Source organism: Carassius carassius, chromosome 24 (assembly GCF_963082965.1).
Source record: "Carassius carassius chromosome 24, fCarCar2.1, whole genome shotgun sequence".
Taxonomy (NCBI): domain Eukaryota; kingdom Metazoa; phylum Chordata; class Actinopteri; order Cypriniformes; family Cyprinidae; genus Carassius; species Carassius carassius.
In genome coordinates, this window is record NC_081778.1 from 19168249 (window position 1) to 19179540 (window position 11292).

The 11292-nt window shown below is 37.4% G+C and overlaps 4 non-coding genes across 4 annotated transcripts; all 4 read right to left on the bottom strand.

The window, feature by feature from the left end:
• Positions 1-3996: 3996 nt before the first annotated feature.
• Positions 3997-4069, bottom strand: trnat-ugu (transfer RNA threonine (anticodon UGU)). Its single transcript has one exon. It is a non-coding gene; the product is annotated as a tRNA-Thr (tRNA).
• A 446-nt stretch (positions 4070-4515) lies between these two features.
• trnat-ugu (transfer RNA threonine (anticodon UGU)) lies at positions 4516-4588 on the bottom strand. The gene has a single exon. It is a non-coding gene; the product is annotated as a tRNA-Thr (tRNA).
• Positions 4589-9168: 4580 nt separating this feature from the next.
• On the bottom strand, positions 9169-9241 carry trnat-ugu (transfer RNA threonine (anticodon UGU)). The gene has a single exon. It is a non-coding gene; the product is annotated as a tRNA-Thr (tRNA).
• Positions 9242-9812: 571 nt separating this feature from the next.
• On the bottom strand, positions 9813-9885 carry trnat-ugu (transfer RNA threonine (anticodon UGU)). The gene has a single exon. It is a non-coding gene; the product is annotated as a tRNA-Thr (tRNA).
• Positions 9886-11292: the final 1407 nt, after the last annotated feature.

An 11292-nucleotide genomic window follows, 5' to 3' on the forward strand; every position in this document is an offset into this window, starting at 1 on the left:
ACAGAGCAGGAAAGACATTTATTTTTTTTCGCAGGCCCTCTGTTTAGCTGTTCCAAAATACCTCCATTTAAAAGCAAAAAATAAAATATTAAAATGACCACCTGTACATCTAACGGCTGTTGTTCTATTTTATATTAAAAGTATCCTTACTATCCATATTATATTCTTTATTTAAAACAATATATTTAACCGACAGTATCCCCCCAACGTGTGTTTTCCATCAGTTGTTTGGCCTTCAGCCTTTTTACGTAGTGCTTTTCATTTACTGTAAGATCGCTTTACACTAGTGTAATGAAAGTTAACTTTTCTTAAAGTTTATAGGTGTATTTTACTGTATCTGCATCCTTCTATCCTGTAGATTGTATGTGTACTGTAAAATAACAAATATGCATTTTGCTTAAAGTCAGTAAAATAATTACGCCTACAATTTTAAACGTGTTTAAACACATCGTGTGTCACTTTTCTCATTCGACAGAAATACTATTTTGCAAATTATTTACCCGGCCTATAACACTAGGTGTAAATGTTCTTACCTAGAACAGAAACATACACTTTGACTATTTTGTAGGCATCGTATAATGTTAAATGGTTTACAAAAAAAAATTAAAGCGGCTGTGATTTTCAAAATGAAAGAAATGTACGAGCTGAGGATGTTTCAACTATTATCATCATTTCCTTTTGACCCTGATAAACCGGTAATTAATTTTCTATGCGAGTGACACAAGATACAGTTCTCATAGGCTACTATTTGTGTAAATAGCCGTGCTAAAACATTTTATGACTATTTTTGCACGCCAACAGATTATGTCAAGGGTGTTTCACATCTAAGAATCACAATGTTTTGTAAATGACATTTTTTACACCTTACACCTCGAGATTTAGCCATATCAAGATTTTGGACGGCTGTTCACAATTTGTTTGTCGGACCGTACGTTTTTAGGTGATCTTTGTGCGGTAATCGTAATCGTAATAGGAATAAATGAAAATTAAGAAATTAAGTTACAGTTTTTCTCTTCGAGATATTTCTTTTAGCGCAACTTTGTGTCTGTCCAAAAAGTGTGATCGCATGAAGCATCGACGCAAAAATGAAGTCTAGCTGTTTTACACTTAAAACTTACAGCCTAAACAAATCAAACGGCACACTCGTTTAAGTTTGAGCGTGTTAAAGTTTCCACACTCTTATGAGATACATTTTATCCATAACCTTTCGTGTATTCAAGCGACCAAATCACTAAGAAAGAGAGTATAGCAAGAAAACTAACGTTTACAATGCATATAGAATTCAGAATACAATTGTTAAAGTATTTTTTTTTTAAATGTTGATTTGTAAATGTGACGAGTGGGGCGGGGCCGAGGGACATGGGAGCGAGGCCGGGGGAGTGATTGGAGATGAACTACACCTGTTCGACCCACCGGTCTCGAGGCCCATGGAGGAGATGGAAGGATATAAAACTGGAGCGACGACAGTGAAGGACGAGAGAGGACCAGGCCTGGGCTTTTAGTTGTATTTTGTGTTTTATTTTGCGCGCATCAGTCGTCCGTGAGGGGCTGATGCACTGCTTTGTGTTTATTTTGATCATTAAAGTTTTCTGTTGATTGTGCGCCGGTTCCCGCCTCCTTCTTCCGGATGAATACAAAGGTTGCTATGATTACAGTGGTGCCGAAGCCCGGGAGAAGGAGGGACGCGCTGCTGAAGATCCCTCGCCGCTGTGGTGAATCCGCGGTGCCATCGAGCTGGCGAGGAGTGTGCCGCCATGGACGCTCGAGGCGGTGGGCTGGAGCGAGTTGCCGGGGACGGGCGAGCTCGCTACCGGCCGCCCACGATGTGGAGAGACGGCTGCCGTCCGTGAGGGAGCGGAGGAGTCGGCGCCATTCGCCAGGTGGCCGGAGCCTGCTGCCATCCGCCGGAACGGGGAGGAGCAGGGAACGGGGGACTCCTGCCGGCTGCCCAAAACCGGAGGAGCCGTCGCCGTCCACCGGGCGGCGGAGGAGTGTCGTGCCGTCCGCCGAGGGCCGTCCAGTGCCACCGCCAGGCACCGTGGAGGAGATCGCCCAGCTGGTGGAGGGCCGAGCAGCGGTGCGTCTGTGAACCAGATTTTTTTTTTTTTTTTTTTCCTCTCTCCCCTCTCTCCCCTCTGTCGCTCCTCCTTCCATCTCCTTTTCTCTCGCCTCGTCTGTCCTACCCCCAGGTTCCCGCAGGTCCCCGTCAGCGGGCCTCCCGGAGGGAGGGGGGGGGGGGTAGAGCGCAGTCTCGGGAGTACCCCCCGGCCTGCGAGGGGCGATGGGGGTATGTGACGAGTGGGGCGGGGCCGAGGGACATGGGAGCGAGGCCGGGGGAGTGATTGGAGATGAACTACACCTGTTCGACCCACCGGTCTCGAGGCCCATGGAGGAGATGGAAGGATATAAAACTGGAGCGACGACAGTGAAGGACGAGAGAGGACCAGGCCTGGGCTTTTAGTTGTGTTTTGGTTTTATTTGCGCGCACCAGTCGTCCGTGAGGGGCTGGTGCGCTGCTTTGTGTTTATTTTAAATTATTAAAATGTTGTTGATTGTCCGCCGGTTCCCGCCTCCTTCTTCCGGATGAATATGAAGGTTTGGTATCGTTACAGTAAATTATATTTTATTACTCCGTTAGTTTTAGTCATCGTGTTCAGATAGCAGATGACACAATTCACATTTTGTTTTAAGACTCCTGTAAGCTCATGCTAACTCTTGCACGGGAAAGAGAGCGGGGCGAGCGCATTCTATTCATTTAAGAAAAATTATTAAACATTTGCCCGAACTTTTTTATTATTTTGACAAACACAACACAACAACATTAAAGAATGTTATCAGTCCCTACGACCATGTTCTTTATTCAAATAAAGCAACATCTCTGGTGTACGTGTTTATGTGCTAAACATTTTTTTTCTCCACTTCTGACAGATTTGTTAGATGGGCTACTGTCGTAATACAATCACATTTGAGAACTACGATGTTCTCACTTTTGTAATGGTTATAGAAAAATGCCATACACACTTTTGCATTTCATAATTCAGTGATTTTAGCTGTAATGAGCACATGAGACAAAAATTGTCAATGTGTGACTTGTAAACATGTATAATTTTATTTATTTATTTATTTTTTACCAGAGATAGTCGACCGATCTGTTTACACATTGTTTTGCAGTTTTCTGATGAAGAGTTTTCTCTGACTTTGGTCAAACATACGGTGCCTGTTCATAGGAATTTTTACGTGTGTTCTTCTTCTGGAAGGATTTGTAAGAGGGTGGAGTTAAAAAACCCTTATACTAGACCAGGGCCATCCTTAGCCGACACGGACTTTGTGATGACCTTATACTATACTGCACTATAGATCTTATACTAACTATAAATAAGTTTGTCACTGTCACTTTGCCATTACTTTGTAACTATGTCACCTACCAGTCATTATTATGTATTATTAGACTGCTTGATATCTGTTCAAACATTATTTTGATGGTCCCTCAACAGACATTCAACTGACTATAAGTAATTTGCAGGTACATATCAACTAAACCTAACCCTAAACCTAACCTAACTGTCTAGTAGTACTGTGGTTGGTTTGAGTTCCTGTGTGTGTGGAGCTGAGAACTGACTGCTGATGGCTTTAGTTTACAGTATATTACAGTATATAGGACAGTATATACTAAATAGAAATAGGATTCACAGCTGAAAGCCCCTGGTTGGAGCAGCTCACAACGTTGCCGATAAATAAATCGTCTGATTTCACTGTATGATGTTGGTCTGCCTGCTATTTGGTCTCTTCAATAATGACTGTATTTCTCATGCCAACAAGAGCCTGTGTGGAACAAGACCTGGTCTAAAGACATGCATGTCCCAGTTTTCTTCCTTCTGTTAAGGTTGATGTTCATCCAGATGAGCACATTATGTCATGTCATGTGGTGTTTAGTCCTCATCAGCTCTAATCCAGGTTCATTTTCAGAGCAGGTCACTTTTCAAAAGGTTTCTAATCAGGCCCCAGCGAGAATTGAACTCGCGACCCCTGGTTTACAAGACCAGTGCTCTAACCACTGAGCTATGGAGCCTCACCTGCTCTTGCCCTGTCCTTATTACAATATGAAAGGTACTGACAATCGTTGTGCATCTGTAAGGGTGTGCCTGGCATACCAGAAGTGAGCACAAGTCACGTGATCAACTATCCAGTACAGTCCTTCTTACATCACAGTCATCAAGTCAGAAAACAGTTGTGCTGCTTAATGTTTTGTTTGAATGTCACGACTTTCACTTTTTTTCTATTGAAATCTCCTGGTTGGAGCAGCTCACAGTGTTGCTGGTAAAGTCTGTTATTTTACTGATGGTGGTCTCATCAAGGATGACTGTTTTTCCCAACATGAGCCTCATATCAGCAATTCCGAACTATTCTTTTTCTTGAAAGTTTTATGTTTATCCATATGAGCACAGTATGTTGCATCTTCATCTTAACTTCAGGTTCATTTTTAGAACAGGTCACCTTTTAAAAATTTTACCATTTAGGCCCCAGCGAGGATTGAACTCACGACCCCTGGTTTACAAGACCAGTGCTCTAACCTCTGAGCTATGGAGCCTCACCTGATGTCTGCCACTCATGTACGTGAGATAAAGAGTTCTCTTTGAGTTAGCACCTGAGTTGGAGTTAGCACCTGAGTTGGCAGGCAGCCTGAGATGTCTTAAAGTTTTTCTCAGTCACTTTGGTACATTTCTCAGATCAGAATTGAAATTCTCAAAACTACCTGTTCAATTCTCACATCATTGTGTCACTTGTGCACATCAAAAAAGCAGTTTCTCATTTCTTTGAACAAGTTGCAAATGCTTTGGTACATCCATGCAAATGATTATGTACAATTCTCTGTTGTTTCCTACATTATCAGTTGCTAATGTCATGTTGCTCAAAATTTATTATATAGTTTTCTGTGCAATAGTCTTACCCCCCAAAACATCGGGTCTTTAGTACATCGTATAAGTCATTGAATGCAAAATGGTTAATCTAGTTGTCATAAACTGCCAAGCACAGTTTTTTTTAGTTTTTTTTTTTTACACATTATTATTAGACTTTTTGTCAATTTGGCATGAATTGTGCAAGTGAAAATTTACTAATGAGGAGAATGTAGATGATAAACCAATGATAAACCATTTCTCTGAAATAGCTCAAAGGTTCATCTCATGAATCTTCAGTTGGAAAGCTTATACTGTATAGACAGAGGACAACACAAGAGTTACACATTCTGACAATTGACTTATTTTCATCTTTGTGCTCATATTTATTTTTCCTTTTCTATATCACAATGAAATTGTAAAGGTTTTATTTTTTTTGGCCAGACCACTAGTAAAAGTGTAACTGGGAATTCTATCCAGTCTCTTTCAATCAATATCCCACATACAGTAATGTGTAAATTTGTACTTTTGAAATGGATATATGGCATACATAAGCATATTGCATACTGTTCAATACAGTAACTGTCATCCAAAATGTTGCCATAGTTTACATCAGAACATCCCTCCAGAGTACACTGTTATATTGACAACATGACTAAACAATTTGACTGTCTTATCCGTAAACTATGACACAAGGACTTGTCATTCGATGGCACTGACATGTTCATTGACACAGATATTTATATTTGAGAGATGATCTAAGGATTTTGAGCAAGAGACTGGCTTTTGCAGGTAATCCATGGTGTTTTGCTATTTGTACGAGTTGTTTTGAGAAATGCACTTACTGTTTTGCAAATTGTGAGTTTGATTCGAGAAATGTACCAAAGCGGCTGAGAAAAACTGTAATCAAGATTCACTTGCACAATTCATGCCAAATTGACAAAAAAGTCTAATAATAATGTGTAAAAAAATAAATAAAAAGTGTGCTTGGCAGTTTATGACAACTAGATTAACCATTTTGCATTTAATGGCTTATACGATGAACTAAAGACTCAATGTTTTGAGGGGTAAGACTATTTCACAGAAAAGTATATAATAAATTTTGAGCGACATTACATTAGCAACTGATAATGTAGGAAACCGCAGATAAATGTGCGTAATCAATTGCATGAATGTGCAAAGGCAATCGCAATTTGTTCAAAAGAATAAGAAACTGGTTTTATGATGTGTATAAATGACTAGATGATGTGGAGGTTATACAAGTAGTTTTGAGAATTTCATTTCTGATTTGAGAAATGCACCAAAGCGACTGAGAAAAACTGTAACTATAGGGCTTATTTTTTAGGAACTAGTGCTTATTCTTTAGCTACTAGTGTCTTTTGTAAAGTTACTAGTACTTAATCATTAGATACTAGTACTTATTTATTAGATACTAGTATTATTTTATTAGATACTAGTTCTTATTAATTAGATACTAGTACTTAATTCAATAGTGACTAGTAACTTTTATATTGTTACTAGTAACAAATTTAAAGTTTTTGATATTGACTTTTATGGGGATCCGTCATTGCGATATCAACTATTCAGTATTGACTAGTATATATTCCACTAGTGACTAGTTCTTAATTTTATGTACTAGTAGTTATTCATTGGGTACTAGTATGTATTTATTAGATACTAGTACTCATTCATTAGATACTAGTACTTATTATTAGATACTAGTACTTATTTTTAGATACTGGTACTTATTTATTAGATACTAGTACTTATTTATTAAAAACTAGTTCTCATTCATTAGATACTTGTACCTATTAAATAGATAATAGTACATAATAGATACTAGTACACATTTATTAGATACTAGTACTTATTCGAAATGTTACTAATATGCGTTTTTTATTTTACTAGTAAAATTTTTTATTGAACTCTACTGTAGCCATTTGGACTAGTCATAACATAAGACGAGTAAAAAAGCAGATCTGACTAGTAAGATAAGAATAGTTACTAGTAGTGATTACAAAATGTACTAGTGTCTAATGAATAAGAACTAGTACATAATGAATAAGTACTAGTATCTATTAAATAAGAACTAGTACATAATGAATAAGTACTAGTATCTATTAAATAAGAACTAGTATATAATGAATAAGTACAAGTATCTAATTAATACTTACTAGTAATATTTAAATTAATAACACTTACTATTGCAATAATTGCTTGTCAGATATTACATAAAAGATGATATCAACTATGATAAACTTTATTCTTATAAAAATACGCAAGATGGTCTGAAGAGCAGAGATAAAAGCATATATTGTCGCAGTCATTATTTATTTTCATCATGTTACATCAGTAAAATGTCTATCTGCAAGTTATTTTGTAGCTTATATATTTGATTCTTTACAGTTTTTCTCAGCCGCTTTGGTACATTTCTCGAATCACTCTTGAGATTTGCAAAACAGTAAGTGCATTTCTCAAAACAACTCGTACAAATAGCAAAACACCATGGATTACCTGCAAAAGCCAGTCTCTTGCTCAAAATCCTTAGTTCATCTCTCAAAAATAAATATCTGTGTCAATGAACATGTCAGTGCCATCGAATGACAAGTCCTTGTGTCATAGTTTACGGATAAGACAGTCAAATTGTTTAGTCATGTTGTCAATATAACAGTGTACTCTGGAGGGATGTTCTGATGTAAACTATGGCAACATTTTGGATGACAGTTACTGTATTGAACAGTATGCCATATGCTTATGTATGCCATATATCCATTTCAAAAGTACAAATTTACACATTACTGTATGTGGGATATTGATTGAAAGAGACTGGATAGAATTCCCAGTTATACTTTTACTAGTGGTCTGGCCAAAAAAAATTATAAAAAAAACCTTTACAATGTCATTGTGATATAGAAAAGGAAAAATACATATGAGCACAAAGATGAAAATAAGTCAATTGTCAGAATGTGTAACTCTTGTGTTGTCCTCTGTCTATACAGTATAAGCTTTCCAACTGAAGATTCATGAGATGAACCTTTGAGCTATTTCAGAGAAATGGTTTATCATTGGTTTATCATCTACATTCTCCTCATTAGTATAGATTCACTTGCACAATTCATGCCCAAATTTATAAAAAGTCTAATAATGATGTGTAAAAATACAAATAAAAAACTGTGCTTGGCAGTTTATGACAACTAGATTAACCATTTAGCATTTAATGACTTATTCCATGAACTAGAGACTTGATGTTTTGAGGGGTAAGACTATTTCACAGAAAAGTATATAATACATTTTGAGCGACATTACATTAGCAACTGATAATGTAGGAAACTGCAGATAAATGTGTGTAATCAATTGCATGAATGTACAAAAGCAATCGCAACTTGTTCAAAAGAATGAGAAAATGGTTTTATGATGTGTATAAATGACTAGATGATGTGGAGGTTGTACAAGTAGTTTTGAGAATTTCATTTCTGATTTGAGAAATGCACCAAAGTTACTGAGAAAAACTGTAATATATATTTTTGTTCGTCATCATGTAGATGATCATGTGTTTCACAGTTTTTCTGTTGTTACATGCACTTTAGCTGGTAACTTCCTCAGAGAGGAATTTACATCATGACTGTAAAACAATGGAAAGACTCTCTCTGTGAAGGTAGTTGTCAGTGTGTGTAGATTACAGAATGATCGCTTTCTGGAGATTGTAAGAAATATTAATTATCATAGTATATACACTCCAGACACTGGTGTTAAAGAAATCTGTTACCCTCCTTTGGTTTCTCTCAAACCTCCACATCCCAGACGTGTGTTCTTCTTCTGGAAGGATTTGTAAGAGGGTGGAGTTAAAAAAGCCTTATACTAGACCAGGGCCATCCTTAGCTGACACGGTCTTTGTGATGACCTTATACTATACTGTAATATAGACCTTATACTAACTGTCTAGTAGTACTGTGGTTGGTGTGAGTTTCTGTGTGTGGAGCTGAGAACTGACTGCTGATGGCTTTAGTTTACAGTATATTACAGTATATATAGTAAATAGAAATAGGACTCACAGCTGAAAGCACACAATGTTGAACAACTGTATTTCTCATGCCAACAAGAGCCTGTGTGGAGGAACAGGACCTGGTCTAAAGACATGCATGTCCCAGTTTTCTTCCTTCTGTGAAGGTTCATGTTCATCCATCTGAGCACATTATGTCATGTGGTGTTTAGTCCTCATCAACTCTAATCCAGTCATTTTCAGAACAGGTCACTTTTCAAAAGGTTTCTAATCTGGCCCCAGCGAGAATTGAACTCACGACCCCTGGTTTACAAGACCAGTGCTCTAACCACTGAGCTATGGAGCCTCACCTGTTCTTGTCATGTCCTTATTACAATATGAAAGGTACTGACAATCTTTGTGCATCTGTAAGGGTGTGCCTGGCATACCAGAAGTGAGCACAAGTCACGTGATCAACTATCCAGTACAGTCATTCTTACATCACAGACATCAAGTCAGTCATATCACAGGAGGAACGAGTTATGACATTTTGATTTATGATTACAAGGTCAAAAAATGTATTTGTTCGAATAAGCTGGTGCTGAAAAAACATTTCCTATTATTATCAATGTTGAAAACAGTTGTACTGCTTAATATTTTGTTTGAATGTCATGACTTTCACTTTTTGTTTTTATCTATTGAAATCCTCTGGTTGGAGCAGCTCACAGTGTTGCTGGTAAAGTCTCTGATTTTATTTTACTGATGTTGGTCTCATCAAGGATGACTGTTTTTCCCAACATGAGCCTGATATCAACAATTCCTAACTTTCCTTTTTCTTGAAGGTTTATGTTCATCCATATGAGCACAGTATGTTGCATCTTCATCTTAACTTCAGGGTCATTTTCAGAACAGGTCACCTTTTAAAAATTTGACCATTTAGGCCCCAGCGAGGATTGAACTCGCGACCCCTGGTTTACAAGACCAGTGCTCTAACCACTGAGCTATGGAGCCTCACCTGTTCTTTTCATGTCCTTATTACAATATGAAAGGTACTGACAATCGTTGTGCATCTGTAAGGGTGTGCCTGGCATACCAGAAGTGAGCACAAGTCACGTGATCAACTATCCAGTACAGTCCTTCTTACATCACAGACATCAAGTCAGTCATATCACAAGAGGAGCAAGTTATGACATTTTGATTTATGATTACAAGGTCAAAAAATGTATTCATTCGAATAAGCTGTTGCTGTAGAAACATTTCCTATTATTATCAATGTTGAAAACAGTTGTGCTGCTTAATATTTTGTTTTGCATCTTTTACAAAGTTTGACTAATCAGATTTCACGAAACAAGAGTAAGGTTCAAATCTTAGCACATCATACTTTCATCACACAATGTCCTTTAACACAAGATGTTCACGTGCACAATCAGAATCTCACAGACTAGTTTGGTAAATAATTTGTCATTTATTTGCTTGGCTGCAACCAGCATCTATTTTGCTACATTTGACATCTTTCTGGAAGGCTGAACATTTGTGATGTTTCTTAGCTTTCACTTTTTGTTTACTCACAGTTGAACACTTCATATCAGACCTGTTTAGTTCTCTTCTAGTCATGTATATCTGTAAACTTTTTGATAACTACTCAAAAGTGTATTCCAGGCCCCAGCAAGGATCAAATTCACTAATAATGGGTTACCAAAACAGTGAGATAACCACTGAGCAATGGAGCCTCACCTTTTCACACATTGTCCACATTACCATTTGAAAAGTAGATATGAAAAAACCCGTGTAGCACTTTAAAGGGTGTGTCCAACATTTCCCTGTAGCTTTGATTGCTTAAAGTTTAGGAGGAATGACAAACAGCTGATTCATCGGTTGCCAATGACATCCTTCTATCTGCATAACTTAATTGTAATTGTGCTATACAGATTATATAAAAAAATTACAACAGATGTGGCTTTTTCCATATCAGTGTTTACATTTTTTCCTACATGCTAATGGTTTTTGATATACTTTCAACTAAATGGATAAGAAGTTAAAGTAATAATGTGCTTTTACCTTATATTAGATTTCACTTACATGTTTCCTAATAAAAAAAACGACACACAAACGCACAGATGTAAATCAGAGCAGTGACACAAAATTTAATGTTGGGAAAAACAGTCATCCTTGATGAGACCAACATCAGTCAAATAAAAATCTGAGACTTTACCAGCAAAACCAAATTTAACCAAAACAGTTTTGGTCTATTACCACTATATTTTTTGGGGGGTAGTATTAGGGTTGCAAAGGGGCAGAAACTCTCCATGGGAACTTCCTCTGGGGAGTTTTGGGGAATTTATGGGTATTAATTGGAAATTTGGGTAAATGTATAAAACTGTATAATATATAAACATAAATATTAGGGATGCACCGTTA